The sequence below is a fragment of the Ailuropoda melanoleuca genome, chromosome 4 (assembly GCF_002007445.2).
Source record: "Ailuropoda melanoleuca isolate Jingjing chromosome 4, ASM200744v2, whole genome shotgun sequence".
Lineage (NCBI taxonomy): Eukaryota > Metazoa > Chordata > Mammalia > Carnivora > Ursidae > Ailuropoda > Ailuropoda melanoleuca.
Genome location: NC_048221.1, coordinates 134,595,116 through 134,618,857, shown reverse-complemented (window position 1 = coordinate 134,618,857; position 23,742 = coordinate 134,595,116).

Sequence of the window (23,742 nt, the reverse complement as noted above, 5' to 3'; positions counted from 1 at the left end):
ATTCTTACCAAACTTCCTGGCACATAGTGGGTGTTACATAAATATCTCTCTAATGAACAAATGGCCATGTATCACACTTTATCAGGTATTTTATATTGTAAATAACTTTATGGTCTGTTGGCTATTTCTAGACATATTTATGCAAAGTGGTTATGCTAAAGTTAGAAATTAGACATCTCTTACCTGAAATCTATTCTTCCTATGTTAGAAATATGTGATGCTATTTAAAAGGTTAATAAACATTTTCGTAATAGCTAGTATTCATTGAACTTCTCTATAACAAGTAATATGCTTTAGATACATCTTTTCAATCTATACATAAAATGACTGTATTATGTACTGTTTTCCTCATTTTACAGGAATAGTAACTGAAACCGGATGAAGTTAAATTATTTATCAATTACTTGACACTTACCAATGGTTATCCACATAAAGGTGGACCCACTAATTACAATGCAGGTCTACCTGACTCCAAAACCCATGCTATTTACATCAACTACCTTTTAGATCAGAGTCCTGCTCTAACTTATCTATGTTAGTAACCACATAAATCACATCTACTTATAAAATTTTTATTTCATTTTATTCGATTTTGATATTCCAACACATTTTCCCCCCTGTTTAATTGGTCTGAGTCTGACACAAACTTTAGGTGATTTATTTAAAAGTCAATTTAATTTGATGGTGTTCTTTGAAGGATTTGTATTTAATATCTATTTCCCATAAATGTTCATTACAGTCTGACATCTTCCCTGAACAGCATTGGTTATGCCTCCTGCGGATGATCTCACAAATCTTATGGTTATGACAGTTTGTTCTGCTCATCTCTGTAAGGAAAGCACTTGTGTCCACTCCCACATCTGCAAGATACGATGGGCATAGAATAGACTGACCGATACCACTCAGAATACAGGGTGCTCCACTGCTGGGACAGAAAGGCATTCTGGGTGCAAAGACAGTGTTTTCAGTTCCTACAGAGGGAACTGGACCTTGGTGCACTTAGCATCAACAACATAAATGTTCAGTGGTACATATTCAGCAAATATGCAAAATATGAAATCACGACACCAAGAAGTATTATATTCTCGTCTTACATTCTAGTCTCAAGTGTCATTTCCTGAGGTTACAGGCAATGTGAGTGTAAATGATAGGGCGAGGATGCTTGCTTGTCATCTCACCCATTTAAAAACTACAAGATGTATATTTTGTGTTTGGGGCCATTTCAGTATGTCCCTGGCACCAGCACAGCTACCAAGAAAACTTAAGTCCTCTCACGGCAACCGTGGCCCTTCACTTTTTTTTTCTTAATATTTCTTTAAAGATTTATTTGTTTATTTGAGAGAGAGCAAGAGAGCATGCACAAGTGCAGGGTGAGGGGAAGAGGCAGAGAGAGAGAGACTTAAGCAGACTGTGCTGAGCGCAGAGCCCCATGTGGGGTTCGATCTCACAGCCCTAACATCATGACCTGAACCAACATCGAGAGTCAGACGCTTAACCAACTACACCACCCGGGAGCCCCTGTGGACCTTCACTTGGATTCTCATCTTCTACCTAACCTACCCACCTGGACTTAACCCACACAGAACTTGTTATATACCACATCCCTGCACCTCTAATTAGCTTCTATAACCTATGCTGGCCCTCAGCCTAGAATATTCTTACCCTCTGGCAATGTTAATGGTAATATTTTCACTGCCAGCCAAGGCAAGGTTAGCTACAGCTTTTTCTTCTTTGCATGTATCTGTTTATCTAACTATCTCTCCAATTAGGAGTGAGCTCCTATAGGACAAGGAACTTGTTTCTTTATATTCTTAATTTCTTAAATTTGAGAACAACGCATGGTATAGAGAAGAAACACAGTAAATGATGAATGAATGAATGGGTAAATAAATGAATGAATTTCAAGCATTTAAAATAAATCTAGGTTTCAAAATTAAAGTTGGAGATTGACAGGAATAGTGAGATCAGGAAGAATGGACACTGTTTTCTATTGAGAATGTTTCTATGGTCAACAGGAGAATAAATCAGTTCAGTGGGCTATTGAATGGATTAAAAATGTAGATTCCTGTGTATAAGTTTCTGGGCTCCCATCCTTTCTTAATAGTCTCTTGTTCTGTGTCCTCCTCTGAGTTTCAGTCTCTTCAATTTAAAAATGAGGATATTGAGAGTCTCTACTAGCAACCGGATTCAAGTCAGACTTAAATCAAAGAATATGTAGATGTCTTTAGCAAAATACTTAGCCCATATTAAGGATTTAGAAACGTGAATGACTCCAGAGATATGATGATGTTGTCTTACTGTCTTGTGGTTGTTCTGTAGGAAAAATAGGTCTGGCTTATTGACTGTGAGCAAAAGTGTATATTGTCTTAAATGATGGAAGATTCTAGTTCTTTCTAGCTAAGCCTGAGAGTGATGCTTTATAAGGCCTTGGTTCTTAAGCACTTGAAATCAATATCAAGCTGAAGGTTGTTCCGCGTAATTAAAGACATATACACGTGCCTACCCTCACAGGCACTGTGCTGGGTATTTAAGGCATAACAGAAGACGCCCTTGCCTGTGAAGAATTTACAGCATTGGGAGATGTATAGGACTATTTAAAGTAGTCAGCAAAATTCCCATTTCCTGAAGGAGAGGCTAATCCAGCTTAGCTAAATTGTGGCATATCGGATAAGCACACTTGTTAAAGGCTGATTACTCATTTTTCCTGGATTTCTACTAAAGAAAGCTAGCAGTCAGCATATATAAAAAAGGGGATTTGAACTAACCTGCTTAGTAATCTTCACAGACACAACAATCTTACCTGTGGGCTGACCTGGCATTTATTTAGAAAGTCAGAAGGACTGACTCAGTTCATCTCTATTACTTGCTTTCTGATTACTTTCACTTACTTGAACAAGACTGCCATTGCCAAATATTTTTGTTATTACCGTAGTCAAGTTGTGAGAAACACAGTAGTAATTAAACTTGAAAGACATATACTTACATCAAGGATTAAATATCTATGTGCATTCTCACCTTTTCTCTCGTACGGGCACGTATGTGTGTGTATGAAACCTGATCGTGCTTTTCACCCTTCAATGATAGAACAAAACATTCATGGGAGGAAATAGGTACAATATCATACATAGGATAAAACATAAGTAAAATACTTTGAACAAGCCATTTTACTTGCTTTTTCCATAGCCATCCCTAAAATATCGACTGTAACATTCAGGAAGTGTCCCCTCGCGTGGGTGTTATTCACAACATTGTGCTTAAATGTTCTTTTGTTGGGGACGATCTGAAGGCAACCAAAGAGCCAAAACTGATTTAACCCCGACTACAACACAAGTGTACTTTACCACACAGACGGCATGTGTGTACATAAGGGCACACGCATACCCCATATACCCATCCACACGGATCTGTGTGCACTCACACACATGCACACACGTGCAGACGCACACGTATGTGCGCACACACATGCATGCCTGTGAGCTCTAAAAACCAAGTATCAGGATTGTGTTTCACTCCAAGTGCCCAACTCCATCCTCTCCACACAGAGATACTTTATTTCCCCTCCAATGATCCTAAGCTTTCAAACATTAGAGATAAGAGTTGAATCCTTAACTTATGTTTTTGACCTCAAGACACAAATATTTCAGAAGCAATGGAACAAAAAAGGCACATCTCAACTGTTGGCAAGAAGAGAGGAAAAAGATTTAACAGCAAGAGCACAACACTTACCATGATGAATTATCATCCAGTCAGAGATGGGCTCAAATTCTCTTCATTTAAAATTTCTTTAGGCAAAACATATAACTGGATAAGCATCTCTCCTTGCCTTCAATATAAAAGTTATACTACGTATTAAGTGATATAATTATATATAAAGAGTTTTCTTAACTTTAAAGTGCCACGCAAATGTGAATTATTATTAGTTCTTACTTGTTAGCGGTTTCCCTATATGAAAATCCTAACTAAAGATGGAAACCTTGGTCATGCACTGTCTTCAAAGTTCACTTTATATTAAATTGTTTACAATTTTGGGACACCTGGGTGACTCAGTTGGTGAAACATCTGCCTGTGGCTTGGGTCATGATCCCGGGGTCTTGGGATTGAGTCCCACTTTCGGCTCCCTGCTCAGTGGGAAGTCTGCTTCTCCCTCTAACTCTGCCACTACCCCCTCCGCTTGTGCTCATTCTCTCTCTCTCTGTCAAATAAATAAATAAAATCTTTTAAAAAAATTGTTTATAATTTTATGATTCCCATCATTCTCTGAAGAGCTATGAAGTTCAGTGTGACCAAATGAATGTCTTGGAGCAACTAAAATACCCTCCCTCTACAGTTAAAGTTCAAGTTAAAATGACCAAAAAGCTCCAGAAAATCATATTGCCCATATTATTTTTTATTAATAAAATAAAATGCGATTTAGCTAAAATAAGTCACATAAATGTACATTCAGTGAATTTGGACAAATGTGTACATTTATGTAACCAACACCATAATCAAGAGTTAGAACATTACCATCACCTCTAAAATTCCCTTTGCCTTGTCTCAATATCTCCCAACTAAGGCCCCAGGCAGCCAATGATCTATACTGTCATTACATATTTTCGAGGCTTCCACATAAATGGAATCGTAGAGCATATATTCTTGTCATCTGGCTTCTTTAGCATAACGGAGTGCTTTAAGACTCATCTGTGTTGTTGCAAATAGCAATAATTCAGCCTTCTTTACTACTCAATACTATTTATGGTATGTATGTATCACAATTTGCTTATCCATTCACCTGTTGATGGACATTGGGTTGTTTTCATGGGCTTTTATGGATAAAGTTGCAATAAATATTTTTATATTGCCTGCTATGAATCGAATTGTGCCCCCCGCCCCAGATTCATGTATTAAAATCCTAATCCCCCGTATGATGGTATTTGGAGATGGGGATTTGGGAAGTGATTAGGTTTAGGTGAAGTAATGAGGGTAAGGCCCTCATGATGAGATTACTGGTCTTACAAGAGGAGATACCACTTTCACTCTGTCTGCCATGTGAGAACAAACAGTAGGAAAGTGGCCATCTGCAACCCAGGAATAGGGGTCTCAGCAGAACAGGGCCACATTAGCATCCTGATATTGGACTTCTAGCTTCTAGAACTGTGACAAATAAATATCTGTTATCACAGCAAAAGCTGACTGACACTAGCCTTTGAACACGTGTTCTCAATTCTCCTGGGTATATTCATAGAAATGAATGGAATAATGGGTTTGGTAAGTACTGTTAACTACGCTAACTGAACTGCCAAACTGGTTTTCAAACTGTCAATCACCTTGCACTCCATTGTAACTTTTCCACTGTGTCAATATAGCCAGTTGCTATATATTGTCCAAAAAATGTTGTCAGTTTTATCCTCTCATAATTAAGAAAAAAATCAAACATAAAACAAAGTTGAAAAAAAGTGCTATGAACATCCGTATTCCACCACCTAGACTGTACCATTAAAATATTTTTTCTCACATATCTTCTTATATATCCATTAATACAACTTATTATTGGTGCATTTCAAAGTTAATTGTAGATACAGGTACACCCTTGCTAAATACGTGAGCATTCAAATCATTAAACAGATTCAGCATTTATTTATGTATTTTTATTCTCTTGCGAATTTTAAATACAATTAAATGCACAAATGTAAATGTACCCTTACTGCGTTCTGGAAAATGCTTATATTGGTTGGACCATACCCTGTAAAGACTTAAAACATTAAGATCATTCCGACGTTCTTTTTGGCCTTGACTGCTAATGGAAATCAATATTCTGGTTTTCTTCCATTGTAGATGAGTTTTGCTCTTGAGTCTTGTTCTTTGTTCTTGATTTTTATTTTCTTCATCCAGCATCACGCTGAAACACACATACTGAGTCATGCAGCATAGACATTGTTACAGAACGGGTGCACCCTTGGGCAAGCACAATCTCCTCCAGACAGCCGGCGATGCATCTGGCTTCCTAGGAGTTGCTGTCTCGGTTAGGAGTAGCTTATTGCTCAGCCTGTGTTTGGACAGCCTGTGTTTGGTCAGACTCTGTGCATAAGTCCCTAGTCCCAGTGAGGAACTATGTGTGGTTTATGGAATGTTCCCAAGTTTGTCCCAAGCCCTGTTTGACAGATGCAGCCTGGTACATGGTACCTAACCTTGCTGACCCCTAGGGCTGACTGTAATTCCAGGAAGGCTCTTCTTGGCTTTCCACTTTCCCTAATTATCTGTTAAATGTGGGGGTCCCTGTGTTGCCACTAGTATTATGGAGACATGAAGGTGCTTCTCAATGCTCGCCAAAGGATCTCAAGGTTTTTTGTTTGTTTTTTAAACACCCTTTGGCATGGAATTCTCCATGCTTTGCTCCAAATAAGGCTTGTACCCTCAGGCAAAGCTTGAGGGCCTCTGGCCTGGGAGTGCCTCTCTGCGAACCTCTGTGACACTGCCTCTGGGCAGAGTTCAACAGCAGTGGCCTACTACTCCCAGAGGGACACCACTGTTATTTGAGGGGTACTTGAGGGCCCTGGCGGTGGCAGCCCTTGCTCCCCTAGGCTTGTGCATTTAGACATGGAAGCTCTACCTTCTAAGTGAGCTGGAGTAGGGGTGACAGAGGGTGAGTATTCTCAGCCTGAAGTAGGATCTCTACCCTGCAACCATGGGATAGGTGGAGGAGAGGAGCTGTGTGTCAGTCCTCTAGAGGTACCAGCTAGGAAAAGAGCCTTTGCGACACGGGGCTGTGAGGCTCCTTCTCCCACAGAGACAGCTCTGGGTTGGGAGCTTGAAGGAGATAGACCCTATCCCCAAGCCATGCCTGGCCGTTTTCTTGGTTACCCCCTCCTGGCGTAGAGCCCCAAAGTAGTTTCTGTAAGATGGACCTTCAGTGCGGAGAGAGAGGGAGTTGGAGCTCAAACACCAATGACTTTTGCTGTTCTTACTGAGAATAATCAGAAAACGTGAAGGGACGTTTTTTACATCTGCCGTACCCCTTTAAAGAAAGTTCCATACATGTTAAATGATCATTTTTGATGACTCCCTTTAGTTTAATGCTTATTTTGTTGGGAGTATGCTGTACTTCTCACCCACAATTCTAGAACTGGAGCCTGTAATGCAGCCTCTTTCATTCCACAGATCAGTAATTTGTTTTCTCTCTGATTTTCTTGATCAGCGTAGCTAGAGGTCTATAAATACAGGTGAAAGCAAGAAACAGCCACCTTTTGTTTTCATTGGCATTTTTCTGCTGTTTGTACATTTTTTATCTTTATTTCTGCTCTCTTTTTATTTTTCTCCTCTGTTTCCTTTGCCTTTCTTTTTATAGCTTCTAAAGGCAGAGGGTTAGGCCACTGCTTTAGACCTTTCCTCTCTTAATATAATACCTGAAAGCACTAAATTTCCCTTTAATCACTTTTTTAGCTGCATCTTACAAATGTTCACTCTGTTCAAAATATTTTTTTAGTTTTCCTTTTGATTTCTTTGACTTTCAGTTACACATGTGTAGTTTTCCAAATATTTGGAGATGTTACAGATATTAATTTGTTACTGATTTCTAGTTTAATTATTCTGTGATAGTAAAACAAACTATGTATGTTTTCAATTATTTTCAATTGCTCAAGAGTCCTTTTGTGCCCCAGTGTTATACTGATGACTGTTTCACTTTGATTTGAAAGTAAAATTCATTCCGCTGTTGGTGGTGGAATGTTCTGCAGGATGCAAGATGGTCAAATTGCTTAACTGTCAAGTCTTATTGTATCGATTACTGAGAGTGGCATTGTTGATATCAGTAACTCAAATTCTGGATTTTCCATATATATTTTGGTACATTCCCACTGCTTTCTGTGATGCCTCTTATCGCCGCATCCAAAGCTGCTCTTACGCAGCATATTGAGAAAGTCCATTTCCACATTTCTTCTGCAATGAGTAGTCCCTGCCTGAAGGGTTAGAATTCTGCTTTCTCCAATCTCATAAGCAAAATAAGCCATCCATTCATCTTACTATTTCCAAAATTTCCTTGAAATCTTCTGTCTCATGTTATCTCCTATCCCATTTTCCCCTTCTTTTCTTTTCTTTTGAGGTTATGCCTTTTTTATTCTCTTATTGTCAGTTTAGTGTGGATTCTAGAGAGTCAACTAAATAAATTTATGTATCCATCTTCTTTAACTGGATATCAGTATTAGTTGCCAGAGTGAAATTTAAAAAAAAAAAATCTTAATGTTCAATATTAAAAAAAAAATAGCTTAGTAATTTATGGTAATGTAGCTAATTAGAACAACATAACACAATTAAAATAATTTTTATAAAGACCACATATTTTATGGAAAAATACTTATGATGAGGAAAGGATAATAATCTAGTTTACATTTAACGTGACCCAAGTAATATTTTTAAATACTAATTAATTAGAAAATAATAAGAATTGAATGGCACACGCCAAGATGTTAATGTATAGGTGTGATAAAACTATAAATCACTTCTAATCTCTTCTCATTTCTGTATTCTCTAAGTCTACTGCAATGGGTGGTATTTTCATAATGAAAAAGAAATTGGACCATAGAATACACACATGGAAAAATGCCTTAAATACATGAAAGCTTCATTTCTAAGTCTTTTGTAAAAATCAGCATGCCCCTCTCCATGCCTAGCTGACCAATTGTTTCTACCAGCTGGACACACTGGCAATCTACCAAGAGAATGGAGATCACACCTAATTTCCATAATTATGGAAATTGTTCAGCAGCTGCTTTTCTTTTCTTTTTAACCTTTCTATAGAAATTTGTATTTTGTAAAAGAATTTGAGAATAATAAGTAGGCTATCTTTTTACCATGAGTATAGACACTGTAGACAGATGAAACAATCTGCCATTAACTAGCTACCTAAATCTAGGGAAAATATATCCTTTCTCAACATAAATATATATTTTTTTAAAGATTTATTTTATTTTATTTATTTGACAGAGAGAGACAGCCAGCGAGAGAGGGAACACAAGCAGGGGGAGTGGGAGAGGAAGAAGCAGGCTCATAGCAGAGGAGCCTGATGTGGGGCTCGATCCCACAACGCCGGGACCACACCCTGAGCCGACGGCAGATGCATAACCGCTGTGCCACCCAGGCGCCCCTCAACATAAATATTTTTATACATTGAATAAAAGCTTGACTCCAATATACTTTATATATGATAACTGAGAAATCTTTTTGGAATGACTTAAACTGGTTGTTTTTAGACTTGCTTAATAAATGGTTCACTTAACATCTCACTAATCTTTTTTTTTTTCTTTTTTTTCATGGCATACCTTAGGTCAAAGAAGTCCCTAACAATTCCATTTATTCATTAAAATGTTTCAAACAACTTAGTAAGTACTTACTATCCTTACAACTTAATACAGTTTTGAATAAATAATTTATGTTAAATGAAATAAAAAATAATTCTCTTTTACTCTTACATTATCACAATTACTGATACTAAAACTAATTTTTGGGCTTTACCACCTCTCAAACCTTGGAGTCAGATTGGACACCAAACACCACCTTCCTTTCCTATTCTGCAGTGATTCTCTTGCTTTATATTGGTACTTGCATTTTATTATGGAAACCAACAAAAACCCAGCTTCACAATGACATCATCAAAAGGTACATAATTGTATCTAATGTTGAAACTGAAATATCTCAAGCTAGTGTCTCCAACAGTTACTAACAGATATTGGATACTCTCCCTTCTTCACAAAAAATTTAAACTGTCCCTCAGAGTCCTCTGTGTCACGGTTCTCCAGGATGCCTCAACACATAGTTTTGGAATCATGGATTTATAAAACATAACTAGAAATATTCAGAAAGCTAATATCTATTCAGCTCTTTTGGAGGCATGCTTAAAGACATTAGAAGATCCTTCCATACAGTGTTTGTAAAAACCAGAGCTAAAAGCCCTAAATTGTATCTAATTTAATTAACTTGTTTCATTGATGAAAACACTGGAACAAGTAGATTACAAGATTAGGCTTGCTAAAGAACACAGAGCTAATTAATGGAATAATCACTATTATATCACTTTTGATATTCTATTACAATATTCTATTGATTCACCAACTTTGATTATTGAATAACAAGAATCATGTCTGTTCAGGGATCGGGGTCTTTCAATTCCTGGTCTTGATAGGGGCACTGTATATGTTCACTAAATTTCTCCTTAACTTATTAAAAAGTTCGGATATGCATTCCTAAAAATTATGGCCTTTTTTTTTCCCACATCACGATAACTTTGAGAAAATAATTCCTATAGTCACATAATACAAAATACAATATTTAATTTGTTCACTAGTTTGATAGAAAAACCAGTAGTCTTCTTGCCTCTTGATACCACATATTCATATTTCATTAGAATAGCTTTCAGAGGGACACCTGAGTAGCTCAGTTGGTTAAGCGTCAAACTTTTGGTTTTGGCTCAGGTCATAGTCTCAGGGTCGTGAGATCAAGCCCCATATAGGGCTCCACACTGGGTATGGAACCTGCTTGAGATTCTCTCTCTTCTTCTCCTTCTCCCTTGCCCCCCCTCCCGTAAAGAAAAGAATAGCTTTCAGAGTATCAGCACTAATATATATCCATCTTAATATGATTAACTTTTGTCTTAGTAAACGACCTAAAAATCTGATTATTTCAAATGTATTCAGCTATCTGTTTTTATGGCATTCAGCTACAAAAAAAAAAAACTAAGCAAAACCAAGGAATTGGTTATAAAAATAACTGACTACTAACAATCTTGAGATTAATATAGAACTGCATATATTATTTCATTGATATGTTCCTTTATTCAGTCTACCAATTTAATTAAAATTCTCTTAATTGCCATATGCTTCTGTAGTTCCTGGGAATTCAAAGTAGTATAAAATGCTTATTGTCAGTAATTTAAAATTTAGTAAATTCATCAAATATAAACAACAAGTTGTAATAAAATGTGATGAATGTTATTGCAGATCAATCATGGTACTAAAGACCAAGAACAGTCCATGCCATCTATACAGTTCAGAGGACTACAGAGAGGAAGATTAATGAAACCAACAAAGAAAAAGTCTGACCAGGATGAAGGACAAGTATAAGCGTACATAAAGAGGCATAAACTTTTAGGACATTTTTAGGAGAGAATGCACAGCTAGGTATGTCAAAGTTTGGAAAGGAGAAGAAATAAAGGCAGCGTATTACTCTGGAAAGGTATGGTTGAGGAAACGGGGTGTCGAAGGGGGTAACTCATAGAGCTGGAGGGATGCAGCATCTTCCTTCAGAACCCCATAATGTTCTCCATAAAGAATATGTTTCCTCCCAGTAAATGCTGAGCTTTCTTTCCAATTCAGGTCTTCAGGCTTCAGCCACCAGATTCACCCGTGACAGCTGAATCATCGGACCCTGGGATCCTATTTACTTTCTCAGGTCTTGTAGCTCCATGATAAAATGTGCATAATAGAGATTTTGAAGTATTTGTATGAAAATTAAATTAGAGGATGCATTTATATTGCCTAGTACAATGACTGGCCCACAGAAGTTGTTCAAAAGAAAAAAAGAAGAGAGAAGAAGAGTTAGATTATCCCTCCCGTTCAAAATCCATTAAACTGTGCCACTTAACATTTCAACACTAATGTTTTAATCCACTCTTGACTTTTTCCTCAAGGCAAGGTTAGCAAAATCCAATAACCACAGGAGGTGATAATTAACAGAACTGAGAGAATATAACTAAATTTAAGTTGGTATAATTATATTGTGCCTTTGGTAGAAACAAAAGAACTGGACAGCTCATGCCCAGCCCAAAGAGGTCTCCAATGTTAAATCCAAGTTCAAGTAGAAAGACGTCATGTTGAAATGCAGGCATATTTTTTTCAGATCCTCCAGTTTTTCCAGAGAAGCTAGAAATCTGGATTTTTAATGCGACATTTTCAGTATGCAAATGTTTTCTTTCAGCATTAACCAAGTACCTTATGTACCCCCTCAATCAATAGGACCTCAATTCCATGGCTATCCTGGGCCAGTGTTAGAGGAGTGTTTTATTTTTATGCCAGTTATAGAAACTTTGCATAATTTTGCCAGTCTTCACTGCTTAGGTTCACATAAAGGAACTGCCCTCTACTATGCCAGCTGGCCAGCTAAAATGACCTTGGGGAAATGTATGTTGTTCATACATTTTACCTGTGGGATCAAAGGGAAAAGGGAAGTTGAACTGAGTTCATTCCCTTGAGTTGTTTTGGTCATTCCAAATATAATGAAAACAGGGTAAATTCTGGGGAAAATGGCCATTTTGCATAGTAATTAGTTTCTGAGATGACAAATGAGGTGAGATGGCTCCCTTTCCAGCATTATAAACTTTCTGGGCTTCAGGCATCAGGTGGCCTGGTTGGCCAGGACCACAGCTAGAGACTGCAGTAATAAAGTGAGGGAGGAAGGAAGGAAGATTTCCCAAGAGGCAGATTTCCATGGAGAAAGCTGGAGGCATTGAAGGAAACAAATTATTCCTTGCATCTGGGGCAATGCTTCCTCCCAAGCCTGGCACTCGACTCAGACCACCTTGGGCTGAGATTGGGCAGTTGCCATCATTTGCACTCTTATGCTCATTCCCCTCCTCTAACTTTGATCATTTTTTTCCACTACTTTTCTTCTTCTCCTGCTTCTTTTCTTGTTGGAGTTTATCCAATATAGTAAAAAGTTATCCAGTTGTCTCTTTAGAAAAAGGCCATTATGAAACACTAATACGAATTAAAAGAGAAGGTAATTATGGCACCATATTTTTGGACACTATTCTGGTGAGTATTTGGGTTTGTGCATTTATTTTATTGTCTTTCTTATTGCCCTAAGGCTGCTCAGATAGCCGGTGGAAGAGCAGTGATTTAGTATTTAGAGATCTCGGTTGAATCACTAAAACCAAGTGACCACAGGAAATTATTTAAATTTTTTAACAGTTGGGCTTTTCATCTCTCAGTTACAGTATTTTGAACTCTGTTGTCATTGTACTGCTCTGAGGATTAATGTAGTTAATTTCGATAAAATCACTACTATTCTCCCCACACTCCCCACCCTGTAAACCGATTTGAATTAGCTCACTCAAGTGGACACCCCCCCTGCCCCAACACGCACAAGAATTATAAAAAGTAGAAAAAATAAACAACTTTCTTCCATGCAAAAGCTAACCAAGAGTTTATAGTCTAGATCAGGGAAAACTAATAGTGATCTTAATTAAGCCCACCAGAATCTGCATAGCTACTATAGATGTTAAATTTTGTTCAGACTAGTCTAAGATACAAGATGAAAAGGAGCACATGGTCACTAGTAAAATTATTTTGGGGGGAATGGGCGCCTGGTTGGCTCAGTCAGTTAAGTGTCTGCCTTCGGCTCAGGTCATGATCCCGGGGTCCTGGGATCGAGTCCCACATCAGGCTCCCGCTCAGCAGGGAGCCTGCTTCTCCCTCTTCCCCCTCTCCTCCCGGCTTGTGCTCGCTCATGCTGTCACTATCTCTGTCTCTCTCTCCCTCAAATAAATAAATAAAATATTTTAAATACATAAATAAAAGTATTCTTTTTTATTCACAGTTGAAGAATGCTCTTAAGTTTTCTAAAGAAGCAAAATTTGGAATTTCACTATAATTTTTGTACACTGGGTGCCCCCTATTGCAGCCTTAAGGTATTCTACAATGTCTTTTTTTTTTTTAAAGATTTTATTTATTTATGTGACAGAGAGAGAGACAGCCAGCGAGAGAGGGAACACAAGCAGGGGGAGTGGGAGAGGAAGAAGCAGGCTCCTAGCCAAGAAGCCCGATGTGGGACTCGATCTTGGAACGCCAGGATCACGCCCAGAGCCGAAGGCAGACGCTTAACGACTGCGCTACCTGGGCGCCCCTACAATGTCTTAATGTGTAACCCTATTTAAAAATAAAGCCAATGGAATCACATCATATCCATTATTACCATTGACCTATATTTAATTATTTTATTTACCTACCAGAGAAATGCAAGCTGAATGGGGTACGTGGGTTATCTCATCGCCTAACTATATTCGATTATTTGTTTTCTCATCAGAATTGTGAGAAACAAGCAAATGATAGTACAAATGAGAAATATTTTCTAGAGGGGAAAGGGCAGAAAGAATGATAAAATACACTCCAAATATTCCTCAGTCTTTGATATGTAATTGATGCCTAAGACTTTGGACTTTGCCATTTGATAGGTGGACACACCGCGTGAGCGATTACCACTACTGACTCTTTGAGTTAAAGAATTTNCTTAAAGAATTTTCTTTTAATGTGTGGTTGGAAACGCTCTGACATCCTACAGCTGAATGGGAGAACTGGAATTTCACAGCACATACTACCGAGATTCAGATTAGTAAAGAAGTATTTATTAAACATGTATTCAAACACGTTAACAATGTAACAGAGTTGTGCAGGATACTTAAACTGAAGTATTACCTGATGACTGAGGCATTCGTCTGTGGGGTTTACTACACTGGCATCGAGCACTGCCAGGTCTTTCTGAAAAGCACAGCCTGAGTAGTCAACGGGTTCGGAGAAAAGAAAAGGAGGGAAGTAACAATTGCAGTCCCTGTACTTCTACAGAGTCTGTAAAAGGGATAGAACATGCACAAAAAAGCCTTCTATTCTTGATGCTGAGCTACTTTTAAATAGAGTTATTCTGGACACTCAGAATGAAAAGTAAAATCCATCAGAGGAATAAATATTCAACAGGAAGAGAGCCCAAATATTCACATGATAAATAAGCAGCAAGGCACCGGGATGGTGTTCTCTTGCCAATGGGAAAAATATCATTCAGCACTTTCTGGGGGTTTCCTTTCAATGTCACCATAATAATGAAAACCGGTTTCGGTGAAGTGAAATTAAAACCTTACTGAATACCACAGCCTTGAATTTTATTCCAAGACATTTTTAAAAGCTATAATATTCGACTTAAGATGCCACTAAAACTTACTGCCTCATTTTTGTAAAGTAGTTTGCTTTTCAAGGGAAAATAATTGCTATATGCAAAGAAAATGTGCCTTAGTTTCTGCAGAATAAGGATGTTTCTCTATATAGGAATTAATATATATGTTACATATTTCTTTTTGCCACATAAACATTTGTTTTCTACACACAAATGCACTTTTTCAAAGTAAATAGTAAAACTACTGTATTCTCTTTGGTCCCCAAGAGGAAGAATAGAGAAAAGAATACAAGTTTTGCTTGCTTTCTCTGATAGACTTTCATGCCTCGTTCTTGGGCTTTCTCTGTCACGATGTCTCTGTTGAAGCTTTCCATCATTCTGACAGGATGGAATCTTTCCTTCAAAATTCCATAGATTTTCCTAGTGATTCTTCTTCTTTATACCACTAATCATGGCTCTCTATGGGGCAAAGCTTCACCCTGGAGAGGCAAGTCTCTTGAAGGCAGAGGCTGTGTCCCCTCTATGCCAGAACTGTGCTGTTGTGTATGCCAGGTGCAGAGGCAAGCCTTGTAATCATACGTGGCACGAAGGAAAACCTCAGAGTATCTTCCACCCAACTTAGTTATGAGAAGAGGAGTTCTCCATTTCGAAACAACAGTAACAAGCTTTCTGTGATCCCAAAGGCACCCATGTCTCTGTATTGCCTGCCCTGGGGGTAACTAATGCGAAACAGAAGAAAGGCTTAACTCCCTCAAAGCACACATTTTCATATTTCCTACATTTTTACAAATGACATTCAAGCACCTGTCTTCTCTGATTAGGAGGGAGTCTTCCTTCTCTAAGAGAAATGTTAAATCCACCCATTAGCATAACTGCTTTGGCTGTTGCTATAGGTGCTGTTTACAGGACTGGCTCTACACAGTTTAATAAATGTCCTCTGCTCCAGTAATTGGCAAGTAAAAATTCCTCCTGGCAGNTCTCTAAGAGAAATGTTAAATCCACCCATTAGCATAACTGGTTTGGCTGTTGCTATAGGTGCTGTTTAGAGGACTGGCTCTACACAGTTTAATAAATGTCCTCTGCTCCAGTAATTGGCAAGTAAAAATTCCTCCTGGCAGTGTCATGCTGCCTCTTGTCAGACTTCAAGCTTGCCGCTCTTTTCAGTGGGATCTGCTCAGACCCTTCTCCCATACCATTCCAACATTTACCTTTCTCAAGGATCTAACCAGCCATCCCTCACCAGGCCTTTTTGTTTAGCACAGATCCCAATCCATATTTCTCTCTTAGGGAGTTCTTTTTTCCAGACCCCTGATATCATTTTCCCCCAGCAGATCAGTAATAGGGTCACCCAGTTCAGGTAACTATTTTTCGACATCTTGGGCTCTAGGGATATAAGGACTGGGATCATGCTCCCTTCCTTCCTGGAAGTCCCTGTCCTCTAATGGAAATTGACCACTTCCACTCTACAGTCTGTATTCGAGGGCTCTCGGGAATGGCAGGTGGCATTCTCCAAGCCACTGCAAATCCATTACATCCTTCCACCTAAGCAACTGCTTATCCACTCAACTCCTATNACCACTTCCACTCTACAGTCTGTATTCGAGGGCTCTCGGGAATGGCAGGCGGCATTCTCCAAGCCACTGCAAATCCATTACATCCTTCCACCTAAGCAACTGCTTATCCACTCAACTCCTATTTACATAATGAAAATGAAAGAAAACCCCTAAATGATGCATCCCATAGTCATGAAACTCTGGTTCAAGGTGATTGCTGTTTTCTCTTGTGCACGTAGAAGTGACCAGCATAACTATTACGGATTCTTAGATAATTACAAATGGCGGCTTGGGAACCATACCTCCCCCGAATGCCCAGTGTGCAAAAACATCAAATATTAACTAACACTATGTAAAAAGTATATGAGTTTCATGGAAGAGGCAGTGAAATCTCTCCTTTGTTACCAAAGAAACAATTGGGTCCACGTCAATCTCTGACACTCTCTGTGAGACTAACTACAACCACGCCTCTCTGGGTATTAGTTTCCGAATCCATCATGTAGAGAATCCCAACGTAGCTTAACAAATTACATTAAGTTATTATTTGTCAGCGACACAATATTATTTGTACTCTAAGCGTTCAAAATATATTGGTTTAGAAGACCCTCACATATACCACTGAGCACCAGACAAATCAAAACAGGATCATCAGGATAGAATTACAGATAAAGTTCCATGCAAACACTGTAAGGTCAGATTTGCTTAAGGAAACAACAGTTTGACCAAATTATAGGTTTGGAGAACAGCAGCAGTAGAGTTTTAAGTCAGGGTTTTCTTAGGCCAAGCCTCGAGCTCTTTCTACTTCAGCTTTGCTATCCACAATGACTTCATAAAGATCACATTGGATATTGCTTAGGACAGGAATTTTCCAAGTAAAGATTGTTTTTAACATTTCATGTATAAATGCTACAAATTATAATAATTTTGACACATTCTGTGTCGTTCACAGCTCTATTATGCACCCTGATCTGCATGTCATTGGGGGAAAAAGTGTTATTTCCAATGTAGTAGGAAAAACATGGGCTTTGGAGTATACTGCTAGCTAGCTAGTTAAGCTCTCTGAGCTTCGATTTTATCCTCTGTAGAAACATTTACAGCATTCAGAGAGAAATTAAGTGAAAAAGCGAATGCAAAATGCCCAGCATACTCTTTGCACAAACTTGCTGCTCTAGAAAGGTCAGCCATATCTTCTTAAGTTAAGAGGAAATGTTCCTCTAACTCAATTTTGCAGAATATTCGAACCGGGAAGAACTTTAGTAATAATCTAGCTTAACTCCTTATTTTTCCAGAGGTGGATGATAAATCCCATAGATTTNAAAGGTCAGCCATATCTTCTTAAGTTAAGAGGAAATGTTCCTCTAACTCAATTTTGCAGAATATTCGAACTGGGAAGAACTTTAGTAATAATCTAGCTTAACTCCTTATTTTTCCAGAGGTGGATGATAAATCCCATAGATTTGATTTGACTTTCCAAAGGTCACACAGGCAGATTTAAGAAGAGGATTTTGTAACACATTTGAGATCCTTTTCTGTGCCCAGAATAAGGTTGCGATGCTTCATGACAACCATGGTCTGGAGTTTAGAGAATCTCGCCAAATCACCCTGAAAAGTGAAAAGATGTCATTAATAACATCAATTCAATTACTTTCATTATAAAATGTACTGCATAGATTTATGGTCTTTCTCTAAGGCACTTGGTAACTGTGCTAAGAAAGTTGAAAAGTTGGTGCAGAACAGAAATACATTTTACAAAATAAATAATTATGAAGTGATCGTAATTACATTTTTATCATGAGGCTTCATCTAAATATATGTAATTCTTTTTTTTTTAAATATTTTATTTATTTATTTGACAGAGAGACAGCCAGAGAGAGAGGGAACACAAGCAGGGGGATTGGGAGAGGAAGAAGCAGGCTCCCGTTGGAGGAGCCTGATGCGGGGCTCGATCCCAGAATGCTGGGATCACGCCCTGAGCCGAAGGCAGATGCTTAAAACTGTGCTACCCAGGCGCCCCTAAATATATGTAATTCTGAAAATTATCTGTTTTAACAAATAGCTTCATTTTCCAGAAAACCAAGTAACCAATTTTTATCAGTAGATTGCCTTGTAACTTAACTTCACTGAAATCAAGTTAAATCCATGTTGAAGACTTCCTTTCTGTTCAAACTCAAGCAAGGGAGCACTGAGAGAGGGAAATAGGAACTAATATATAGCAGAATTACTAACGAAATGGCAATATATTTTGACTGATTGTCAAATTCATTCACTATTAGTTTTGCCTTTCATGAGTTTATGGTACTTTTCAGTGAAAATAATTAGGAAATATTTCCTTTGGTTTTGCTAAAATTACCAGAATGATTATCAGTTACACCAATAAAGCAAAAATGGATGCAACTAACATTTTGCAGGAAGTAGGTAACCCAGGCTTTTGCCTAAAAAAGTCCTAATTATGGCTAAATAAGTGGGGCGAAGCTGTACCTTTCAATGCTCACTGCTCTACAGAGCTTCACTTGGTCAGAGGTTAGGAAATTTTTGTAGACGCAAGAAGTATTTTAGGGGAGAAGGGTCCAAAATCATACTCTTCTTTCCATGTGGTCATAGGCACGATCACTTATGTGCCTACACCTTGTAAAGTCTCAGGCACGGAGTAGACACTTGGGAAAGTCCAGTTCCTCCACCTGCATCTCTGGACATTCGTTACTCTTCTATGATCTCCAACGCGTGTGTTATGACAATACTTTTCTGGACCAAGAGCCCTTGACCCTTCTTATTCAGGACCTCACATAGGCACCAGTTCTAACTGGACAGATTCGGTATGTATTCTTTAATTTTATTATTTTACATTGAAAATGTTCAGCTTCACCATAAATTATCTGCTAAGCATGGGTTCTTTTACCTACTCCTTTTAAGCTTTGCTTCAGCTTCCTGAACAAAATCACTGTATTCTACAACCTCCAGCAGGAATTTCTGACTCCTCACTGTGACACTGAACTCATTCAAGAAGAAACTTACTAGTAACTCATCACTGAGAATGTATCACCTTTGTACAGAGTTAAAAAACTTTTCTACCCCTGACCTGGAAATCGATCAGGATTAAAATACAAACTATTTTAGAGACCAACTATCTCCATGGATTTCACATTCTTATTGTAGAATATTTTTGTTAAAGGCTATTTATATGTAGTTTACACATTTTATACATAAATGTGCATAATAGACAAGAGGATTTATTCGTAAGTAAAATTAAAATATCATAGGCAATGCCATGTAAAATGATACTTACTTAATAACAAAGCATATAGAAAAATAAGGTCATTTTAGTGAATATGCAATTTTGAATTGGGGAGCGTATTTAAGAGTGCTAGAGTATTATAAAGTATGTGACATACTAATTATTTCTTGATTTTGTTTTGGTTGCCCAATATCAATAAAACTCTGATTTGCGCATGTAATAAATAAATGTACACAGTGACAATGTTTAATTAAGTAAAGAATGCAGAAGAAACCTTATTTTGTTACACTAAAAAAAAAAAAAAAAAAAAAAAAAAAAAAGAGTGTCTTAGTTTGGACTACCATAACAAAATACCTAGACAGGGAGGCTAAAGCAACAGAAACTTATGTTGTCACAATTTTGGAGGCTAGAAGTTCAAATTCAAGGTGCTAGCACAATTGGTTTATGGTGAGCACTCTTCCTGGTTCACAGATAGCTAGCTGCCTTTTTGCCGTGTCCTTAACATGGCAGGGAGAGAGAGAGAGAGAGAGAGAGAGAGAGCAGGCTCCCTGGTGTCTCTTCTTATAAGGGCACTAATCCCATCAAAAAGGCCCCACCCTCATGATTTCATCTCCCTAAAGGTCCATCTTCAAATCTCAACACACTGGGCATTAGTGTTTCAATGTGAATTTTAGTGAGACACAATCCCATCCAAAGTGCAGTGTTTAATTAAGCAAAGAATGCAGAAGAGGATTTTACTCTGTTGCACTCAAAAAGGAGTTAACCCAATATTTGCTCCACAATGGCCCCAAAGTGTAAAATTGTATTGTAACACATTTAAATATGCAATTTTTCAGCGTTTGTGGATTTTTTTTTTTAAATAGTTGAATGCAATTTAGAAATGAAACTCAAGTCACAATTTGTAGCCCCACAGAAGTATCTCTTTTGAATTCTGGGGAAAACTGCCTTGCTACTCCAACTCATTTATTTACAGAATAAAAACAGGGTAGCTTGGGGAGAAGTAAATCTGCTGAAATAAATAAGGACCTAACAGCCAAGCTAGGACATAGACCTCAACAATCCCACTGCTTTTCCCACCTCACTTTCTTAATAAACCACTACACAATTAGATCCATGTGAAAATATATCCACTTGTCCTTCATTTCAGTCAATTGCTTTGGCAATGTCTTTCTTGGGAAAGGCAATCTCATTGAAAAGTAAAGAAAAGTCAATCTGCATAAAGATGGCTAACTTAATTTTATTGTTTCAATCTACATTTTCTATACTCAAGATGCATCAATAAGGGAAATGATGGTGTGCGTCCAGCTGTAGCGTAAGACAAAAAGAAGAGAGAGAGAGAAAGAAAGGGAAGGAAGGAGGGGAGGTTGATGACACACAGATGTCTAGTTAAGAAATACTATTTTAGAACAATATTACTTATCCTATTGTGCTAAACTCTGCAACTTATATTTCTTGAAAATACATCATAGTAGACTAACGCTACAGATAAATATGCCATTCATTGTTTAATCACCATTGGTAGTTACTAGGTAGTTACCAGAGACATATTGACATAGCAAATCAATTAGCATGAAATTAATTATGTAAATCCTTTGTCATTAATTACTTCAATGCCAAATAAATCCAGAATTTATTTTCTCCCAGAGGATAGCATGAACACTTGTAATGATTGTCCACTTATTTCTAAAGTGCTAGCATGGATTTGATGAGGATGTTGACAGGTCAACAGCAAAATAAAAGATTCAAAGATAAGATAAGCTCTTTAACACTAAGTAAAAAACAAGTGTTTCAAAATTGGTAAACACAGTGGGTGATGAATGGAGTATAAGTCAATAGATATTTAAATATATCCCTACTGTATTACCCAAACATTGCACTCCTGTTTACCAAAGAAAACTGAAATCTTAGGTTCATACACAATGGTACATGAATGTTCACAGTGGCTTCTCTGTAATAGCGAAAGTTGGAAATAGCCCAAATATTCTACAGCAATGTGGCATATGCTTACTACTCAGCAATAAAGAGATAATATCTACTTATAAGCACAATATAAAGGATGAAAATCAAAATAATTATGATCAGAAAGAAAGCATACCAAAATGATTAATATATATGATTTTCATAGAAAACTCTAGAAAACACAAACAAATCTGTATTGACAGAAAACAGATTGGGGATTTCCTGGGAATAAGGAGGTAGGGGGTAAGGGATGGATAGGTTGTAAAGAGACATGAAGAAACTTTCAAAGATGATGTGTACTCATTATCATAATTTTATTGTCATGATGTTTGGGGTGTAAGTACATCAAAACTCATCAAATTTTATCTTTAAATATTTGTACTTTGTTACACAGTTATTCCTTGTTAAACTGCAGAAAAATTTAAAAAGTATATTTATCTGACACCTAATGCATGCTACATAATAGATACATAAAAGTGCATTAACATATGAGCTCTTCCTCAAATGGTAGTGTCTCCCACAGGACCTAGTACAGTAATAAACATGCTGAAAAGTCTCTGCCTAATTGTTTTTTTAGAAGCCTGACCTTTATAATGGGCAGTAGACAGGGAAGCAAAATTTTAAAAATAATAATTTAATTTAGTGCTCTTTAATTGTCATTTCAACTTTACTAAGATGTACATCGTTCTTCAAAAAAGTAGACTGTAATTAATTAGAAAGCCATGTTACAAATCCTAGGGCAATCACAAAACTAAACAAAATAAAACAAAACAAAAAATGACCATAAAAATGTGTAAGTGAAAAGCCAAGAATGAAGATAAAACAGAATCTTAAAAATTTAAAGAATTAATCCAAATGCAGGCAGATCAAGAGGACAAATTGATCAAAGAAAATTTGGAACAAATGAGAACAGGCAAGGTGGCAGATTTTAGTCCAAAAATACTATTATATGAATAATCTTCTAATTTAATTTAATCATTTGCAAAACATGAACTTCAACCCACACCCATAACATAAACAAAATTAACTTAAACTGCCTATAAGCCTAAATGTAAAATGCAAACATATAAAATTTCTAGAATAATACCTAAAATATATTCTGTGACTTTGGTTTAGATAAAAATTTCTCAGAAATGGCACACACACACACACACACACATATGCATGCATATGCACACACACAGAACTGGCAAATTTGACTTCAACAAATTAAAAAGTTCTACTATCCCAAATTCAATGTTAAGAAAGTAAAAAGGAGGGGTGCCTGGGTGGCTCAGTCAGTTAAGCATCTGCCTTTGGCTTAGGTGGTGATCTCAGGGTCCTGGGATCAATCCCCCGGCACCCCCACCTCAGGCTCTCTGCTCAGCAGAGAGTGTGCTTCTCCCTCTCCCTCTGTGTACTCTCTCTCCGTCTCTGTCTCTCTCTCTGTCTCTCTCTCACTCTCTTTCTCAAATAAATAAATAAAATCATTAACTAAAAAGAAAATAAAAAGGCAATTGTGTTACTGGAAGAGAATATTTGAAAAATACAATCACTAAAAGTCTTCTATGCATAAAGCATAAATAACATTCAAACTCAATAATAAAAAAAAAAAATTAAATGGGTAAAACTTTGAACAGACTGCCTATTGTGCACAGGTGCCCAGAGGAGCACTCGATTTCAGTCATTAATGAAATGTAACTTAGAGTCACAATGAGACACTACTACCTACCAATTTGAATTTGAATGGTGTAACAGTTTCTTAGGGCTGCCTTAATAAATTAGTACAAATTGGGTGATGCAAAACAACAGAAATGTATTATCTCCTAGTCCTGGAGGCCAAAAGTCCAAAATCAAGGTGTCAGCACTGTTGGTTTCTTCTAGAGGCTTGAAGGGGAACCCATTCCATACCTCTCTCTTGACGTCTGGCTGCCGTCAGTTCATGGCATCCCTTGGCTTGTAAATGCATTTTTGCCTCCGTCCCTGCCTCCATCCTCACATGGCCATTCTCCCTACGTGTCTCTGTCTGTTCCCACTTCTTTTTGTTTATAAGGACTTCTTAGAGTTTAGAGCTTATTCTATTCCTGGATGATCTCATCTTGAGATTCTTAC